This window comes from Solanum stenotomum, chromosome 4 (assembly GCF_019186545.1).
Source record: "Solanum stenotomum isolate F172 chromosome 4, ASM1918654v1, whole genome shotgun sequence".
Classification (NCBI taxonomy): domain Eukaryota; kingdom Viridiplantae; phylum Streptophyta; class Magnoliopsida; order Solanales; family Solanaceae; genus Solanum; species Solanum stenotomum.
In genome coordinates, this window is record NC_064285.1 from 16158542 (window position 1) to 16178810 (window position 20269).

At 35.3% G+C, this 20269-nt stretch overlaps 1 pseudogene; it reads right to left on the bottom strand.

The window, feature by feature from the left end:
- Positions 1-3514: 3514 nt before the first annotated feature.
- LOC125861311 (poly(A)-specific ribonuclease PARN-like) lies at positions 3515-5167 on the bottom strand (annotated as a pseudogene).
- Positions 5168-20269: the final 15102 nt, after the last annotated feature.

Sequence of the window (20269 nt, forward strand, 5' to 3'; positions counted from 1 at the left end):
TTAAGAATTCAACATGGAGAATATATTTTAGTCTTTTTTTAGATGAAAAATATTGAAAATGCTTCATTTAGTTTTATTGTATCATAAAAGTAAAAAGAAAATCCTAAGATTTTCAATATAAAATAAATTTATGTAATAACAAGGGGAACATATTTTTAATTTCAAAATAAATGAATATTTGCATTTTAGGACTAAAACATGCTTAATGCACTTTAAGCCATGTCAATACTAATACATGATTTGCTTATTTTACACTATTATTTATTATCCAATATAAAATTAAACAAATAAAAAATATAATTATAATTAACAAAAGAAATGTACATTTAAAATATATATTTTTGGAGGGTCAAACACTTTACCTTTTCAATTATAGAGAAAAATAATTAGTTTTATAGAAGAACATAGGGGTGTACAAAATTGAACCAAAAATCGAACCAAACCGTAAATCGAGTCAAACCAAAAAAAACCCGACTAGTGGTTTGGTATTGGAAAAAAAAACCCGACTATATTAGGGTTGGTTTGGCTTCAACTAAAAAAAATCAACTCGAGACCAAACCAACCCGACATTATATATAAAATTTTAAAATTTTATTTTATACGTAGAAATATTTACTTTGATATAATTTGTAAATATTTCTTATACTTTTTCATAGTTTTTATCTTTTAATATGTTATTTCATGTTTGAAAGTTAGAATTCTTAATGGTCAAATAAATATTATAGTCCATAGATGTTGGTAATTATAGTAAAGCCTAAATCAAAATCAAATTACTACTAATGCAAAAAGAAAATCAATTCAACACTAAGAATGACAATAATATTAAATATTTGTTCTTTACTTTTACATAGGTTTAGGAAATTAAAATACATAATCTAATTTTAATTCCCTTTAATATTTAGTCATGTAACTAATACTTATTAAACTTATTTTAGCATGATTTAGTACTCTTAAATTATGATCATTTTCATTATGACTTAATAATTTATAATATTTATTTTGTGCGATTTCATCATTATTTTTTTGTTGGATATTTTAGTGTCATTAATCATATCATATTTCGTGTTATTTTCTTAAGAAACACCTTAGATAGTTGTATTTTGGTAGGACTAAAGAAATATTTGAAGTACAAGTAAATTATATGTTTGTATGAATACTTTACCGGAAAAACCCGAAAATCCGAAAAAACCCCAGGTAGAGAAACCCGATTTTTATTGATTTGGTTTGGTTTATAAATTCAAAAACCCGACACAAATGGTTTGGTTTGATATTTGAAAAACTTGAATCAACCCGGCCATGTACACCCCTAGAAGAATATAAAAAGGAAGAGAAGTTACAATACTTTTGGTGATATCATGAATTTTGAGTGAATAAAAGTTAGAAGTTAACCCATTTGGCTAAACCATATTTTACCCATAGTTTACCCACATTTTACCCATTTTTTTATGGGTTGAATATGAATATCTACCCATATTTTATCCATGTAAAAAGTCACTCACCCAACCCATTAAAATATGGGCGGGTTATCAAAATATGGGCTCATTTTACCGGCACTAGTGTGAGTTGATACCGAGGGCAATCGTCCACATTTTCAAGTTCAAACGAGGCCCAGAGCGGAAATGACCAAATTTACCATTTTATATATCATTCGATATATCATTGACACATATCGTCCAAGGTAGGCCTCGGTGATCGACCCAAGCTTTTTACGGTATCATGACTCTTTAATATTTTGTTCTCCGTAGTGCTACGTTATTAGAAAATTAAAAATTAATTTACGATAAACAGGTTTGAAAATATAAGCATTACTAGTTTAGTTAACCCTTGGTAGTTTGTAATAAAAATTCCCTAGGAAACATAACACCAAACGGGTTAGAATATCTCATAGGTTAGTTATTCCTTCTTTTATATGGAATAATAATTATTTCACTATTTTAGTATAAAATGTGAAATAAATAAGCTTGGAACTTTTATAGTGTTTTCAAGTGTTGGAAAATTAATTTTAGAAAGCCACCATTACCAACTACTTCCTTTTCCCTCATAAGTTTTGTTTCAAAAGATTGCATATTCATGATTTGGTTAAGATCAAAATTGATTTGGAAAAGAGTATAGTCAAACCTCCTCGTTACAGTGACAACGTTTGTCTGAAAATTTTATGGCTATTATAGTGAGTATTTGTTATATATGTATACTGACATTTGACGTTTAGATTTTATTTAATTGTTATAAATAAAAGTATGGAAAAAATTAGTCTAATGACTTTGTGTGCCACAAAGAAGAATATATTTGTTAATAGTGGCGGATCCAGGATTTTGAGGCAGTGGGTGCCACATTTTATGAATAATAGCGTGATTTCAAAATTTACATAGGAGAACTCTAATAGCCCGTTTGACCCCAAAAGTGGTATTTGATCATAATTTTTAGGAGAAAACGAGTGTTTTTGGCAAGTAGCAAAAACTGTTTTTCAAAATCTAAAAGAAATAAATTTTCCTTGAAAAAGTGTTTTTTTTTTTAATAATAGACTTTTTGATCTGGTTGATAAAAATTACAATTGGATATGGTTGATAAAAATCAATAACCATTATCAATAGAAATTGAGAAATATTTTTTTAAAAAGATTGGCCAAATACTAATTGCAATTCATAAGTGTTTTTAAAATTAATTGATCAAACAAAAACTGATACTTATCAAAAATATGTATTTTTAAAAACACTGTTGGAAAAGAAAAAGAAAAGAAAGAAATCTCAAAATAATTTCATTTTAAAAGCTTGTTCAAATAAAGTATAAATTTTTTATCATTAAAATTAGCATACTTAGCATGTTGGTTTGTTTTAATATTAAAGGATGTCATGGGTTCGAATCTCGTCAACGTTAATATTCTTTTGTCAAATAACAAAAAGGTGTGTTAATTATATTTGTAAGAAAAAATGTATTAGTCAAGATTTGAACCGCTGACCTTAGGGGCCTTAACATGACGGCATGCCATTGGGCTATATGATCATTTGTTAATGGGGATGGCATGTACTATATTTATACCAATTCTGATACATGCATACCTATATATATAGAGTTCCGACCGAAATCACTTGTGGGACTATATTGGGTATGTCATTGTATATACAAAATTAATGTCATACTATGACATACATTTCTTTTGAGCCGAGGGTCTATCGGAAACCTCTCTACCCCACAAAGAGGAGGTAAGGCCTGCATACATCCTACACATTGTTGTTGTTGTGCTGTGGCATACACATTGTTACCACAACTGTAAAAGTTCAAGATAAATGAAGTGGCAAATAGATTGATGTATGCTCATGAAGAAGCATTACAATGATAAATTGATCTTTAGCTCTTTGATAATCTAAGTTACACAACCTCACTATACATGTTACGAATATCAGCAAAAATACAGCAGAATGAAAGCTGTAGGTATCAGAGAAACAAATCTCTATTCTCGCCAAAAATGATCTATATATACATGAAATTTGACTACATAAATTAGGAATAACTACTCCTATTTGCTTGCCAGAACTTCATCTAGATAAAAAGACTCCGTTGACCTATCTGTTTCAGAGTAGCCATGTGATGGACTCATCTGATCATCTACTTTCTCATCAAACATCCTTACTTCGTTTTCTTTGTCAAATGCCTGGTTTCCCTTTTTTTTCCCTTCTGCCCTGGACGACACTGTTTTGTGTTTGATACCAACAGCTTCAGCCTGATCTGCGAATAATTTCTTTGAGGTGGATGGACTACATATTTGTTGATATACATCGTAGGTAGCTGCGTGAGTGTATTCCCCATTCAGAATATTTGAAAGAGGATGCAACACTGAAATTGGATCACTGATCCAACTTAGAGTTTCCTTCATTTCCAGAAACTTGGAAACTAGTTCTGGCTTGGTAAACTGAATAAAGACAGTGCTTTCATCTAAATGGTACACAATGGACACAGAATTTGGGCCAAAGGCTTGTGCTACACAAGCTCTCATCTCACTCGCTTTTAGTTTAGATGGCAAATTGGCAATCCCCATAACAGAATAATGCTAGGAAATGAAATCTCCTGGTACCGACTTTTGAGGTTACTAGAAGCTGAGTCTGTTGTACATTTCCTAGTACTAAGATCAATGACGTCTCTACTAACCCAGCTAAGGTAAAGGCGATTGATATAATTTTGAAGCTTTGTCTCCTTGGCTAAATCTCCAGCAAGCACATGGAGGGTGAAATCAATGCCTAGATGATTGCACGCCTGTGCAAAAATACATCCAGTCATGAACATCATAGCCTGCTTCATGCTTAGCTCCTGAGTTCCACTTTGAGGATCTGCAAATCAACTAAAATTAGTGACAAGGATTATTCACATTGTTTATTTTGATCTTATAAATTGAGATACAAAGCAATAAATTTAAGTTATAGGAGTGTTGTACTGCAAGAGGCGGAAGATTTTCTTGACAAGTGTACTGAAGAGGCAAAGCAAACACAGTTGAGACACATATAACATCACATGCAGATTTCCAACAGGAGAAAAAGAAAGATATGCGTAAAAGATGTAAATCAAAATCAATTGTCTAGAAACAGCCAGGCAAATGGAAATGGTAAGCACATAGTAAAGTAAAAAAATAGCATTGCGTTGATTCAGTACCAAGAATAGAGTAGGATTGGTAGTAAACCTTTTTTCATCTACTCGAACCTCCACTTCTACACATGGTCTATCAATTTGAGGACAGATAGAGACAAATGCTCTGGATAGTGAGGTGTTGCTTTTATTTACACTCTGTCGAAAAACACCGTTTGCATTCAAGAGTATTTTGGTGTCAATTATGGAAGGAAAGAACTTCTGAATGGAAGATACATAGTCCTCAGTGGTTGAAGGTAGTGGACCATTGAATTTACTGTATATATATGTGCCATATCAGCATTCATTGTATAAAGTGTTGAGCTAAACTTGAAATACATAAAGTTGCCTTTCCATAAATCAAAAAGGATATATTTACCAAGAAAGCAATTCTGACCGACAATCAACTTTCACTCTGATGAAAGAAGATCAATAACATGTCGAAATCCAACAGCATATTTGACCATTATCTCCGCTTCTTTACGAAGGCATCGTGGTATAATCTAATTTTTACTGCAATTTTGTAGATATTTTGCTGAAATTTTGCGCTCATTACACGACATGTAGTGATGCTACCTCCTGTATATAAGTTACTACATATTCTTTAATGATAAAGAAAAAGTAACAGCAGTTTTATTATTGCTATGTAATGTCTGAACCCTGTTGCTTAAGTTTTCTTCATACACTTCATTCTTTCTAAACATATCATTTTACTTGTTGGATTGGCTTACTGCAGCATTTCCTCCCAAACTTATAACTGGGACTAGATATGTAAGTATGGTAAAAGGTTTGTCAAGGCAGGAGTGAAGCTACGAAAGACTTCCTTTGACACTTGGATGGAATTTGCCTCAAAAATAGGTACTTGTTCTTCCTTTTCTCCCAATTAAAAGTTTTCAAAACATAACCAATCAAAAAAAAAAAACTTTTCAAAAGATATAGAACTTTATATCTCAATCTTCTTTTTTGTTGTATGAGTGACTTCAATTTAATAGGGTGAATTTCTTAGTGGCTTCAGTTGTAATGGATAATAGGTTCCAAACAAACACTAAATCTTACTGCTATGGCTTTGGCACATTGTTGTTGACTGCATCTTTGCTTCTCTGCAGGAGATGTGGATGCTTTGTGGAAAATTGAGAAGATATGATCAGAAACCATGAAGGAACATACTCGTGGAAGTGGACTTTCATGTGCTAAGGTAATTCATTTTCTTAGTTTTGATGTATTTACCTGCCTCCCTTTCTTGTTTCAACACAAAACTGAGTTACCGCGAAGGGTATAAAAATTCGTAGCATATGGCCTACTAGAGAAGCGGTTAGCAAAGTATTTGAGGTCTTGATAGTAGACTTATAGACATATTTTTGGTGCTTTCTTGCATTTAACACCATTGTCACTTACCTGCCGAAAGAACGTGTGTCTGGATCGCTGTGAGTAGTAGCACCTTCTCTTTCCCATCTTCTTAAATTGAATTGAAGTAGGCAGCAATAGGTATTTAACAAACCTTACTGATATATGGGCTGGCTGGCTATCAAGTTCAATACATAGTTGCTACTACAGAGCCCCTGTACTTTTTGACAGCCTCAGAGCAGGTTGGATAATGGTACAACGCAGCATCAATGTAAAAGATGATTGAGGAACTCCTTTAATTAACATTGATTAGCAAAATTGACTAGTTGATTGGTTTCTATTACTTGATGATGAAACTCCTGTCTGCTATCTTTCTAATTGCTTACAAGTTGCAAGTGCAACATGATGAACCTGCACCTACTATTTAACATCTTTTGCTTTCGGCTAATTTATCCAAGCACTGGAGCAGATGTGGTCTTGAACTCGATTGACATTAACAAATTTTTGTTTTGTTTGTAGGGTTTCCTAATTGACCACAAACCTGAAGATGTTGCCGCCGCTATTCAATTACTCAATCAAGTTGCTCCCAATTTTGCTTGTTCTAACTTTGGAGTCTTTTATTTTATTGTTTTATGGAGAGTTGTTATCAAGGATGTGCATAGCTTGTGCAATAGTAAGGATATTATAATTCAAATCGGAGTTTTGTAAATTGTCAGCTCTTAAACAACTAGAATAATTGATCCCCTTTGAATTGGCTTTTTAATATCGGTGACCATCAGCATCACTCAAATGTTGATTTCTTGAATATTCATAAATTGACTGACTGATACATTAATCATGTAGCGTACTGCACCTGATGGTCATAGAGAGCAAATATATCAATTCTATATGATTTGCCAGATGTCAATTTCTTCAAAGTTCATTCAATCTTCCATGTTATTCTGATCTTCTAAACATTGGGGGATTCCTATGATTTATGATTGAAGACTCTTGTTTTACAATGCTTGGCTCAATGAAAGGGAGGGAAAGGCCCCCCCAGGGTTAGAGGGGCTTGTGTCTTAGTTACAAGTTTGAGCCCAATGCCAAGCAAACTAAGTCTAGTATTTAAGTTGAGAATCATTTCCGAGTTTCAAAGGGTATTGGTTCTAGATGAATTTCTCAGTCATTAAAAAAGTGGGGGATGCCAAGGGAAGAAAGAGGGTTTTGTATGTTTCAGTTCTCCTTGTTGAAGGTTTATAGTCCCTGATTTTGGACCATTCCATCCAATTAAGTTGTCTTAAAAAACTAATTAAGAGGGTAGACATGCATTTCCATATTTGCTTAAATGAACAAGATAAATGAACTTACTCCATCCCTTCAGCTGGTCATTGCAATTAGACTTTCGTGCAAGAGTAATCAATGGACATAGATTGAAGTTTAATTACCTATTATTATCATGTTCTCATACTTATCATATACTGCAATGTTTGGTCCTCGTTGCATTTCATGTATACGTATATATCCTTTGAGCCATACTCTCACAGACAGTACCTGATTCAAGAAGGCAAAATTTCATGGTTGAACTTCAAAAGCTAGTTGCGGACTGGCCTTTGGAAGTGATAAAGCGACAAAAGGACGAGAGGAAGAAGGTAAGCTCCTTATTCTTTTTATTTTGATCACATACTAGTATATTGTTTTGAGAATTATTACCTTTTTTTTTTGGAGTCGCTCTGAAATGATTTAGTGCTGACGTAGGACGTTAGAAGTTTTATTTGGTTTGTTTTCGTTTGTTTGTATTTATGGGTTACCCTTTGGATCTTAGTTAGCTTCTATATTGTTTCCTTTTTTTTTTATTAAAGGTACCTGCAAGGTCAGCACATGCTCCTGATGTTGGTGCTGCTAACCCTGCAGGTACTGGTACTGCTACAGAGGCTAAAAGTTTTGAAGAACCCAAGTGAGTCTGAAAGAAAGAGAAAAAGGAAAGGGAAAGGAAAAGTAGTGGAATCCACCCCAAAAAGGGAGGATAGGAAGTATGTAACAAGGGGAACTGCACAAAAAATACTTGGGATGCCATGGTCGCCAATAAGGCACAAACAATTCAAAATCGGAGGAAGAGGAAGATTGACAATTTGCCTGTTAAAAACCCTATAGTATTGACCCAAGATGCAGGGTCAAGTGATACTGAATCTGAAGACATCTTTAGGGCTGTGGCAAAAAGGGAAAATGCATAAGTACCCCCCAACCTATGCCCGAAATCTCAGAGACACACTTATACTATACTAAGGTCCTATTACCCACCCCCAGAACTTATTTTATAAATAATTTTCCACCTCTTTTCGACCTACGTGGCACTATCTTCTGGGCCCAGCGCGTGTTGAGTCCCAACAAGGAGAAATTTATGAAGAAACAGAGATAGTGAAATGATCTTGGTTACAACAACAAACTCAACTTCTAAAGTTTCAAGAGTCTATCCGTGATGGTCTAACATACATGATAGCCCAACTGATTGAAGGAAAAGTTGAGCTCACACAAGAAATAGATCTATTCATGACTTGGAGGCTCATTTGAACAAAAAAATTGAGGCGTCTGAAGCCCAATCACCAATTGTTGTGGATGATGACCAACTAATGGAGCAAAAAAGGAATTCCAACCATTCAACTATACCTTATTCCCTAATATCGATGTTGAGAAAGAGTACAAAAGTGAGAATGTTATAAATAATGTTTCTTTGGAGTTGAGGCATCTTGAATCTCATTCAAAACATTTTTCTATATTATGCATAGACGACGACATGAAATTCAAGTCATATGAACTAATGGATAAGTGTATAGATGAGGAACAAGGCCCCTACATCCTAAAATTTTTAATCCACGTAGACAAAACGACATCCTCATAGGGCCAAGAAGTATAAGATGCGACATATATTACTTGGTTCCTTTATCTTTATACCACCGCCCAAAGAGAGGAGCAAAAAAATCGATGCAAAGCTAGGGGTAAAATTCATAAGTTCAAAGTGGAAAGATGGTGAATTTATTTGTGTCGTGCCGCGACGTTAAATTAGGCGCTTATTGGGAGGCAATCCAATTTATAGTGTAACTTCTTATTTTATTTTTTTAATGTCATTTTTTTGTGTTGTTTTTGCAGGTTAGGGGAAGTCTGAGTACCCAAAAATTTGTAGCAAGGAGCACGTTTGAGCTTAAATGTTGGGTGTGTACGACCCTTGATGAAAATTAAGAGAACATGCAACTAGCTAGGCCTAAAGGCCTCAAGAAGTTTTTCTAACCCTTGCTTTAAATTTTATTTGATGCTTTGGGGGACATAACATTTTTTTAAGTGTGGGGTGTAGGAATGAATTCCTAGATTTTACTGTTTTATTGAGTCTTTTTTTTTAGGATGAGTTCCTTGGCTTTTGTTTTTGATTCTTTTCTCGAGGATAGTCCCTTTGAACCAAGTATCTTTTATATTTTTTAGGAATAATTTTTTATTTTTTTAAGATAAAAGAAAAGACCATTTTGAGTTGTGTGATGCTTGCTATTTGGGCCTAATTTTGAGTAGTACTTTCTTATGAATGTTTGATTGCTAATGAAATTGCAGACTCTTTGACACCTAGGCTCAGGGTTGTGACTTTGTATATAACTTATTTTATTTTGTAGTTTGTTATGATCTTGTCTCTCTTAGAAGTGGAATTGATCCATCTTGATTGATACTTGTGTCATGTGTGATGATAATTTGCTTATTTCATGTTTTGCATCTTAGTCTAGAACTTGTCCTGTATGTTATTGAAGTGAAATAAAAAGTGTTACTTTGTTTAGGAGATGATAGTAGGCTTTCTTTGATTTGTCTTGTATATTTTAGCCTTTTCAAATATTATATCACTAGTTAGCCCTTTTAAGCTTGTAGTCTTTTGTTTGTAGCCATATTTTACCCTTAATTATTTTGTTGAATCCCAAGTTTTTGCACTTTGCTTCCTTGAGCATTGTAGCATAGACTTATTATAATTATTAAATCTGAAGAAAAGAGTTGTTGATTGTAAAAGGTAATCAATGATAGCTAAAAAGTGATTAAAAATCCCTCTTTGAAAGAATATGACATGAGAAAAAAAGAGAAGAACAAAAGAATGTGACATGAAAAAAATAAAAAGAGAAGAAAAAAAGTCCTTTGAAAAAAAAGAAGAAAAAAAGATTGAAGTATTCTTGAGATGATGAGAATTACTTGTGAAATAATTGTTGAAGAGAGGGCTGAAAATAAAGAGAAGAAAATAATGGGTGATAAAGTCTTAAAGTGTAAAGTGCTTAAGGAAGTGTAAGTCACTATTACATAGTCTTCTTACCCGTCCCCTACCCTACAACCCGTTAAAGTCCTATGTGATTCTATTCGAGCATGCTTAATTAGTGGAGATATACATAATGGGCAAGCGTATGGTTCTTTGTGCATATATGGAAATTTTATTTGTGAGTGTGAGAGTTGTTCTTTGATGCGAAGTCCTTAATTTATATTCAATATTTTGAATTGAGTGTTTAGACTATTTCTTCTCGGAGGGCACTTTTTTCTTGATGGATACGTGATTTATTAACTTTTTTTGACGAGAATAGGTAAACAAGCTTAAATTTGATGAGTCCAAAGTCCTTCCTTGAGGTTAGGAGGTTCGAGGTGTGTTCTTTGTTTGAATGTCTTGCTTAATGATCGGAAATTGTACTTGACGTTTTGAAATTTGTATATGGAATAATTGTTTTGTGTCAAACAAAGTGATGACATTCCTAGTTTGATTTATTTGAGATGAACTTTAATGCTTGCTCGAGAACGAGCAAAAGTTTAAGTGCAGGGTGTTGATGTGATGCCATATATATATATAGCTTTAGCTTTTCATCAGAGCTTGCTAAATCTTTCCGCATGGTGAGAGCTGTGTCTTTTATTTATCTTGCCCAGTTGTACTTTTAGTAGCTCTTGTACCTGTTTAAACTAGATCCATTGGGAGTTGTTTAAATTACCTTACAAGTTTAACTAATAGTGTGTCTAAAGGCGTTATTTATAAAATTATAGTGTTATATTTATTCCTGTTTTCTTAAAATTTCCGCATATTTACTATTGGGATATGAGGGTTCTCCTACTTAGGTGTTAGAGTGGGTGCCCGCACGGCCCGGTGGGTTTGGTCATGACAAATTGGTATCAGAGCTTAGGTTATTGATCTCCCCATACAAGAGCAAAATGTGAACTAGACTTCTGTGGATTGGTGTGTTGACGTCCACATTTAATCTACAAGAGGATCGGAAGCATTCTAGGAAGTCGTTCCACTTATTCTCTCCTTTCGTACAAAGTGTCGCTTGAGGTATGAGTTGAGTCCAATTGGTATCTCAACAAAGGTACACCAACAGGTTAATTGGAATGGAGAAGGTTCTAATGGTATCTAGCCTTAGGGGCTGAAAAAGGGGCATGAATGACCAATAATGGTCATCTATGAAACAAATTAACTAATGAGTGTAAATTATATGTGTGATGTGCCTTGAAATCTGTGAATGTAAAAGTGAACCTGTTAAAGTGTAATGATGTGAATTCATGGGTTATATGTGTGTACTTGAACCTTTAGTATGCGCAATGTGTTGGCTAATTTGTGTAAATTATACAAGTTGTAATGTAGGGGTGTAACGTTGAATTAATGAGAACTAGTGGGGTACCGTGTCGTTAAGACTGATTCGGATAAGTTAATGATTTTCCTAGCTTGGAGTTTTATCCTAGATTGTTGGTTAAGCTGGTTCGTATATCGTAGTTGGAGTTTTAATTTTGATGGCCTGATAAAATGGGAACCTCGGGAAAAACATAGAAGAGTGAGAAAGAACCCAGAAATTATAAGCCTGAGCTCTGGTTCCATCTGAGCCGCTGGGGTGGGATTAATCTCTCCATGTGAGGCCACCAAAGCGGGATATTACCGCCAGAGCGGGATATCCAGGCTCAGGGTGAGGCATCGGACACTGATGCCCAGACAGACAGAACGACTGTGTAGACAGGACCTCCTCTTTACCTCCCTCTCTGTTTTACTTTATTTCACTGTTGGATTATTTTTATTTGCATTTGAGGAAAAATAATTTTAATTGTGGTGGGGTGTGACCCACCTTTGTGTGCACTATATTCTTGTTGGGTTGTGAATCATAATGTTGTGTTTTATACTGTTTTTCATGGAAGGTTTGAGCTTGTGGCTTCATATTTTAAATTTGTAAATGATTTGACCCTTTCAAAAAAATTTAAATTTTCACCACCTCTTGTATGTACTTGGTAGTGGTTGTTCTTTAGCAAATTTAAGTCTCAGTTTTGATCAATACCGATGACTTGAATAGTGCTCATAATTGAACGAACATGAATGTACGACTACGATGAGACCAAATAAAGTTGCATAGACAATATGTGAACTCTTTGCATCGCGTTGTGATTAGCCATGTATCAAATTGATTCTCTTGCGATGAATGTTGCACACTAGCGAAAGTGTAGAGTCTTGTTTGACTTTAGTGTCGATGCCTTGTGTGATGAGCTTACTGTGAACCATGCATGACAACACTTAGAATTTTCCCCGTTGGTCCGGTTGACTAAGTAAGGCTATCTCTTGATATAATCTTAGGCAACTTCGAAGAGTGTAAGCCAATTTGACATATACCTCTTTTGTGGCCTACCTTGTGAGTGTGCAAACCTCTTTTAAACACCTCTTGAGTCATATCTTTATTTGGAAGAAACTTGATGAAAACTAGACCTCTCTTAATCCACTACCTATAATCCTCTTGATTTGTGGTTGATTAAATAACCAATTTAGGCCAAAAGCCTAAGTTAGGGGTGTGGTGAAAGGATAATTACAAGTCAAGAAGTGTAAGGAAAGTCTCCTTTAACCCACGGTGTTGAGAAAAATGGAACCCCTCCATACAAAAGAAAAAGAGGAGAAAAAGAGAAGAAAAGAATGAAAAAAAGAAGTTGTGGAATAAAATACAAAAGAAATGGGGTTCCCGAACAATCCATGGAAAGTGAATAATAGGATGACTTATGAGCACTAAAGAAAATGATGAAGGAAGAGGAAAGGAAGTGTTGTGAGCACAACATTTCATGAGGATGAAAATCACTAAGCCTAAATTACCATACCTTTGTACTCATCCCGGTTATAAGTCTTGTAAAGACATTTTTTATCTTGAGTGAGCTAAAACAAATGTCGATTGGAAAATACAGGCAAACCTATGGGTGAAAGCATGCATAGTGTTCTTCTTTTTGAGAGAGTGAGTGTTGCATTTGATTCCGAAACTTTAAATGATTAAACCTTTGTGTGTGAATATGGAATCATCCTTTGTGTGAGGGCATTCAAATATTTTTGATGAGCGTGAACTTCCATTTGAAGCAAGTATTGCGAGCTTGAGAATCTTTGGTAATGGTGTGTCATAGCTTGAATCTTTGGGTACACAATTGATCCTTGTTTGAGTAAATTAAGTCTTGTTGTGTACATTCATGATCGAGTCTTATGTAGCACTGTTTGAAACATCCTTTTTGAACTGCTGAACTTGAGTTTTACTTGAGGACAAGCAAAAGTTTAAGTTGGGGGTGTTGATGAGTCCACAAATTGGACTCATTTAGGGCTATATTTTGATAGAATTGGTGTCCTCAAATGCATATTTTGTCTCAATATCTAATGAAAACCCTTAAGTTTCAGGTATTTGGAGTTTGAGGCAAAGCATGGACACTACTTGGCAAGAAGGAACAAGGCGGCTGAAAAGAACGAAAAAATGAAGGCTTGAAGATTGCCGATCCCAGTTGGCGAGACGACGATCGGCCTGGAGATCACCTTTTGTTCCAGTGTGCTGAGCCCTGAAGGGAAAGATCATGTTGGCGATGAAATGGAGCAGTCGGCGTGTCGCCGAGTAGTTCCACGAAGCAATACTATATCGCCCAACGACTCAAAGCGCGAAGATGCTGAAGGCTAAAGCAAGAAGGCGATGAAATCAACCAAAAGGCGGATCGCCGAGTGCATCGGTGATCCCGACTTACTGCGCCGAGTGATGCGCTGCAACAAAAATTTTCAAACACTATAAATACTTGTTTAAATTGTTAACTTAGTATCAAGTCATAGACAATTATTATTCAGACTTGGAATATTTTCAGTTTCAAGTTTTAGAGGGTTTTGAAGTCTTTGTTCTAAGAACTTGAAGATTCAAAGGGGTTCAACTCCAAGAAATTGGACGTAGGTCTCGAAGATTCTTCACTCTTGATGTGTTTTAAGACTTAATTCTTTATACCAGTTGATGGAAATTGATATTGGTATACATTTTTATCTTTTTTACATGTCTAGCTAAAACGCCAATTCTTGGGATGTGATTTTGTGAATATGAGTTAGATTATCTGTTGGGTCTTGCTTGTTGATGGTTTATTTGTTGTTTAAATGTGATTTCGTTTAGTAGTTGTGTATGAACTTAATAGGACTTTAGTTGCAAATATGATTTCATCTTAGTGTTTTTGGCTTGCTAAAACTAAGACTACTAAATTGATAGCCGGTGGTAGTGGGTCGACATGGGTTCAACTCGAGTGAGTGAATCCTAGTCTTTTTCCCACACATTCAGCTCGAGAGAGTGAATGAGCTAATGCGGAGGTTGTGCTTAATGCGGCAACTCGGTGTTTCAGAAAAATCGAGTTGATTCAGGGTAAGTTGCTCAAGAGAGAATTTACCCCCACTATAGTCTAGCCTACTCACAATTGTTCAACAATCTACTATCAAAAACATGTACCCGATAGTCTAGTTTATCTCGTATTCCTATCACATCCCAAGAATCCCGTCTCCCTATCTTGTTTCCTTATATTTTTATTATTTTTGAGTTGTTAATTAATACAAACCCCCATTGATAATTGACCCTTGCGTCACCCCTTAGATTTAGTACGTTTTTTTATCGTTAATATCTATAGCTATGACTAATTAGAACTAGATTTTATTTTTCTATTAATTTTCAAAACCACTCCCTGTGGGAACGATCCCAACCTTTGGTTGGGTTATATTACTACACGCGATCGTATGGCACTTGAACCAAAATAGTGTCAGTTGATTATGTCTGAAACATCAGTTATATGCCTCCATATCCACATCATCACATAAGGATAATAGGTAATTGCCTCCATGATCAACATAAAGGCTAATGGGTAATCACTGCTTGCCTTGGGAGTCATACATACATAAAAAGGTAATCACCTTACATTCCCCATATCATGACATGGGTAATCACCTCATGTTTAACTAATTAGGAATAAGGGAACTCACCTCACATTCCTATCAAGGAAAGGTCTTTTAGGGGAATAACCACAAGCCTCATCACATTTCATAGTCCTAGGACTTAGATTCATTTTAGGTGAGAATGACCTTTCAACCTAGAATCATTTTATGTGAGAGAGAACCTTTTATATCATATCATATTCATGCATGAGTGTGTATGTGAGAATGTCCTTTAAACAACACAACTCCCTATCATGATCATAGACAGTTCACTCTCAAAGTGTTCATAAGCATATTCATAGATTCATAGAAACATGTATAATATCATATCTATTATTATACATTAGACATGCATATCATCATAACTCAAGTGATTCTTTCATGTCCTACTATCTATCATTCATATGGTGAATTAGGTAGGTAAAGATCTTTCATCGAAATTTTATTCATTAGCCCTCTATTCTCATTTAGATTTTACTCTCCAAGCCTTAGCATCTACAATTCATCATATTAGCTTTCATCTCAAAGCCCTAGTGATCATCATTCATGACTACAAACCCTACTCTGAAAGCTTTACTTTTACAATCATCATTCATACCTAGATTTCAAGGTATTCTAATCACATTCTTCATTATCAAGTGATTCTAGTCATAAATCATCATAAAGGTTCAACTTCAACTTTACTAGTCAAGATCCATCATATATACCATAATATAGTTCAATTCATGTTTACATGTTCCTATTCTTGAACAATTACTACTCATAACATCAATTCTAGAAGATCATCCCTAAGTCTTCAATTTCACCTTTCATGGCATAAACCCACATATTATCAAATTCATCAATTAGACTAGAGTTAACCATGAAAAACACATATATTTATTATAATATCATGATTCAATGCTAAATTAATCACAAATAAGTGCTATCCACTTAATTGGAATTATACTCAACACTACCCACATTATAGGAAGAAACCCTAGCTAGAATTGGGGTTTGTCTTCACAATTAGGGGGAATATAAGGGGCTCTATGGATGGAAGAATCCATAGATGAATAAGCTAACATACCTTGATTCAAATCCCTCACAAAAGCTTGCAACAATGGAGTAACTTGACCTAGCTTCCTTCTCTTCTTCTTCTTCTTCTTCTCCTTCTCCCCCTCTTACTTCTTCTTCTAGAGAGAGAATTTCTTGGAGGGAATTGGGTTCTTTGGTGAATCTGAAATAATGAATTAGTTGACATAGTTTAGGGTTCTAATAGGTTTATATAGGTGGCCTAATTAATAATAAAATGACCCTACTTAATAACTAATTAATTCTAGAACATTCCCTTAACCCCAAACTTAAAAACTTAAAAACTAAAACTGTCCACACCCACACGACCTCAACCCACGGACCATGGGTGGGTCTACGGACCGTACTGGTCCTTCATGGTTGGGCTTCTGCAGCCCTCAAATTGGGACCTTGACCCATGAGGCCATCCACGAGGCGTGGACCAGCCTAGGGGGCGTAGGTCCCATCGTGGGTGCACTCCCTTGTTGGGAAGATTTAGGGATTATTTTGGGGTCCTTTTCAAGGACCCCTTTGGTTGGTCCTTGGGGAGTCATACCTTGTCGTTTAACCCTTAGACCCCTAATTCTAAGTACGGGAAGTCATTTTATGATTCTACCCCTCACATAAAACTTTAGAAGTCCCACGTAAAGCCCTAGAACACTTAAGTTAGGCTCTTGTTAAGTCTAGAAACTTTGGAATGTTACAATACTGTGCGGAAGCTACATCATAACATAAACTGAAATGATGGGGAATACCCATAAATTGTCTGAATATATGAAAACTGAGAGTTTAACAACAACAACTGAAAAGTCAAACTCAAATACTAAAGCTGAAACTATGTCTGAAAATAGCCTCTAACTGACTAGAAGTGCTGGGACATGCCCCAGCTAAATCTAGCAAAACTGAACTAAAGACTAAAAGCAAAAGAAACATGTCTGTCGTCCTTGAGAAATGATGACTCACCACTGATGCTGCTGAACTGGAGATCAGTAACACCCCAAAAATGAGTAGGCTTAACTAGAGCTTGTCATATGTATTAGAGTCGTAAAATTTACTTCCCGAATTTAGAATAAAGGGTTTGGGGGTTAAACGTCAAGGTATGACTCCCCAAGGACCAACCAAGGGTCCTTGAGGAGGACCCTAAAGTTCACCCCAAAGCTGCCTAAAATAGTGACCCATGGAGGGACCTATGCCTCGTAGGGTGGTCTATGCTCCGTGAGAGTGGCTCGTAGATCATGAGGCCAAATGAGGAGCTGCAAAACCCCGACCCACGCCCTTCCAGTACGGGCCATGGGTCAGTTCATGCCCCGAAGGTAGGGGTCGTGGATAGGACCTTGTCACGATCCAGGGGTACACCCTAGATGTAACATGGCATACTTGACCCCGAAGGGGCCTCATACAAGCCCTTAGCATATCACAACATAAGATAATAGAAAAGTACGAAAATTTTAAAACTTTATCCATACCATCAAAGTCTTTTATAAAAGCAAGCGGAAGTCTTTTCTACACTTTTTCTCAAACCATCGAATACAATGTAGAATAAAATCTTGGGACATAGCCCATAGAATAGTCTCAACACATGAAAATAAAAGAAATAAGGGAAATAGTGGGTTTGTCCTCGAAACTATAAGGACTCACCAAATATTCAGCTCCTTTGCTCCTTAGAAACCTAGCTTCAAGATAGGAACTCAAATCTCCGAACCCTACATTTGATGAGAATGAAGGCAAAGTATGTGTTAGTATAAAATGTACTAAATATGTTAGCTAGCATAACATCATAGGAGCATAATATCATAAGGGTTAGTCAACATAAGACATAATCCATAAGCATAAGAAATACTTCATGAAATATCAATTATAAGCATAAGAGACAATATCTTAATCATAAGTAAACTCTCCAATATAAGTATAATATAAACATTATTAAACTCTTAGTCATTCATATCATAATAAGACCATTCTCAAGTAACCTCAAAGCATACTTGTGCAATGCATGAATAGCATCCCATAATACCATCCAAGCTAAGTATCCCTTTTTGGTCATCTTTAACATAGTCAATCTCACTAGTCAATCCTTAGGCTCTCATAAGTAGCTTCAAGTCATACATGTGCAATGTATGAGTAAGAACCCATAATCATACTCACACTAAGTACCACCTTAGTCCATCACATTAATCACCTTATAATCTCATCCTTTAGCATAACTCTCATAACCAAGGGAATCTCTCACCTTTAGTCAATACTAACAAGAAAGGCAACTCGAGCACAATCCTATCTAAACATATATCATATAAGAGAACACTTTCTTAAATAACCTTCAGTCATACTTGTGCAATGCATGAATGACATCCCATAATACCATTCATACTAAGTACCACTTTTAGGTCCTCATACTCATACTTCTTAGTTGGAAACTAGTCCCTCTCTTTAAAGCCTAGAACACTATGAGGTACTTCCTTAAGCACATCTTAGTTCATTATTAGGTTGAACCTTATGAGACACTTCTTTAAGCATGCCTAAGTTCATTATTCAGATGGACCCTATGAGATACTCCTTTAAGCATGTCTAAGTCCATTAATGCTTTTGAAAACTATGAGTTACTTCTTTAAGTAAGTCTTTGTTCATTGGATATGAAGATTGCTACTAGAAACCTTAACTCCACTATGTGAAGGCTTCCATCTCATGAGACCTAACTTTGGGAAAACCTACACTCTACTACGTAAGATTTCTCCTTTTAACTTGGATAGTCCTCACATCAACTAGGTGTGGTTCTCCTTTCAACTTGGAGCACAGACGTTATCTTGTGTGACACTCCATCTCATTGTCAATATCCACTGGGGTTAAATATACACTCCTAGATTCACTTATTAAGCCTTGTTTAACATTCATGTCTCATGGAAAGATGTACTTGACAATCAATCCATGTTCAAGTGATTCTATCACTTTATTCATTCAAGCACTTATAAGGTAGGTTAAGTGAGTATAGGTCTTTCACCACAATTCTACCTATTATACTTTTATTCTCATATAGGCTTTACTGTCAAAGCCTTTACATACATAATTCATCACAATGGCTTTACTCTCAAAACCCTAGTGATCAACCTTCATGACTACAAGCCTTACCCTCAAAGTTTTTTTTTACCATATTCATTCATACCTAGATATCAAGGCATTCTAATCACATTCTTCATTACTAAGTGATTCTTGTCATAATTCACTATAAAGGTTCAACTTCAAGCTTTACAATTCATGATCCATCATATTTACTAAAATCTAGTTCAATTCATGTTTACATGTTTCTATTCTTGAACAATTACTACTCATAACATCAATTCTAGAAGATCACCTATGAATCCTCAATTTTACCTCTCATGGCATAAACCCTCATAATTTAAATTCATCAATTAGACTAGGGTTAACCATGGAAAAAAGGTAATATCATCAAATTATAATCAATCAATACTAAAACAATCATAATCAAGTACTATCCAGTCAATTGTAATCATACTTCAACACTACCCACAATGTAGGAAGAAACCCTAGCTAGAATTGGGTTTTGTCCTTACAATTGGGGGAAATCTAGGGGGATCAATGGATGGAAGATTCCACAGATAAATAAGCTAAAATACCTTGATTCAAAGCTCTCACCAAGCTTGCATCAATCGAAGAAATCTTCCCTAGCTTCCTTCTCTTCTTCTTCTTCTTCTTCTTTGGAGATTTAGAGAGAGAAATATTTGGGGGAAAGTTGGTTATGAATTTGGTCGTGGGATTTATGAAGTATATGTGTTAGTTAATGGCTTAAAAACCCTTATATAGGTCTAATAAAACAATATAAAACGACTTCACACTTAACTAAATTAATTAGGAATTACCTAAACTACCCCTTACCTTGGCTGAGACTTGGGCAGTGTTGGAGGCATGACCTACGTCTGGGACCTACAGTCCATAAATTGACCTACTGGCCATCCTGCAGGTCCATAGGTCATGACCTGCAGCTCCCCAATTTGGCTCTTGACTCATGAGACACCCCACGAGGTGTGGATGGACCTACTCTTCGTA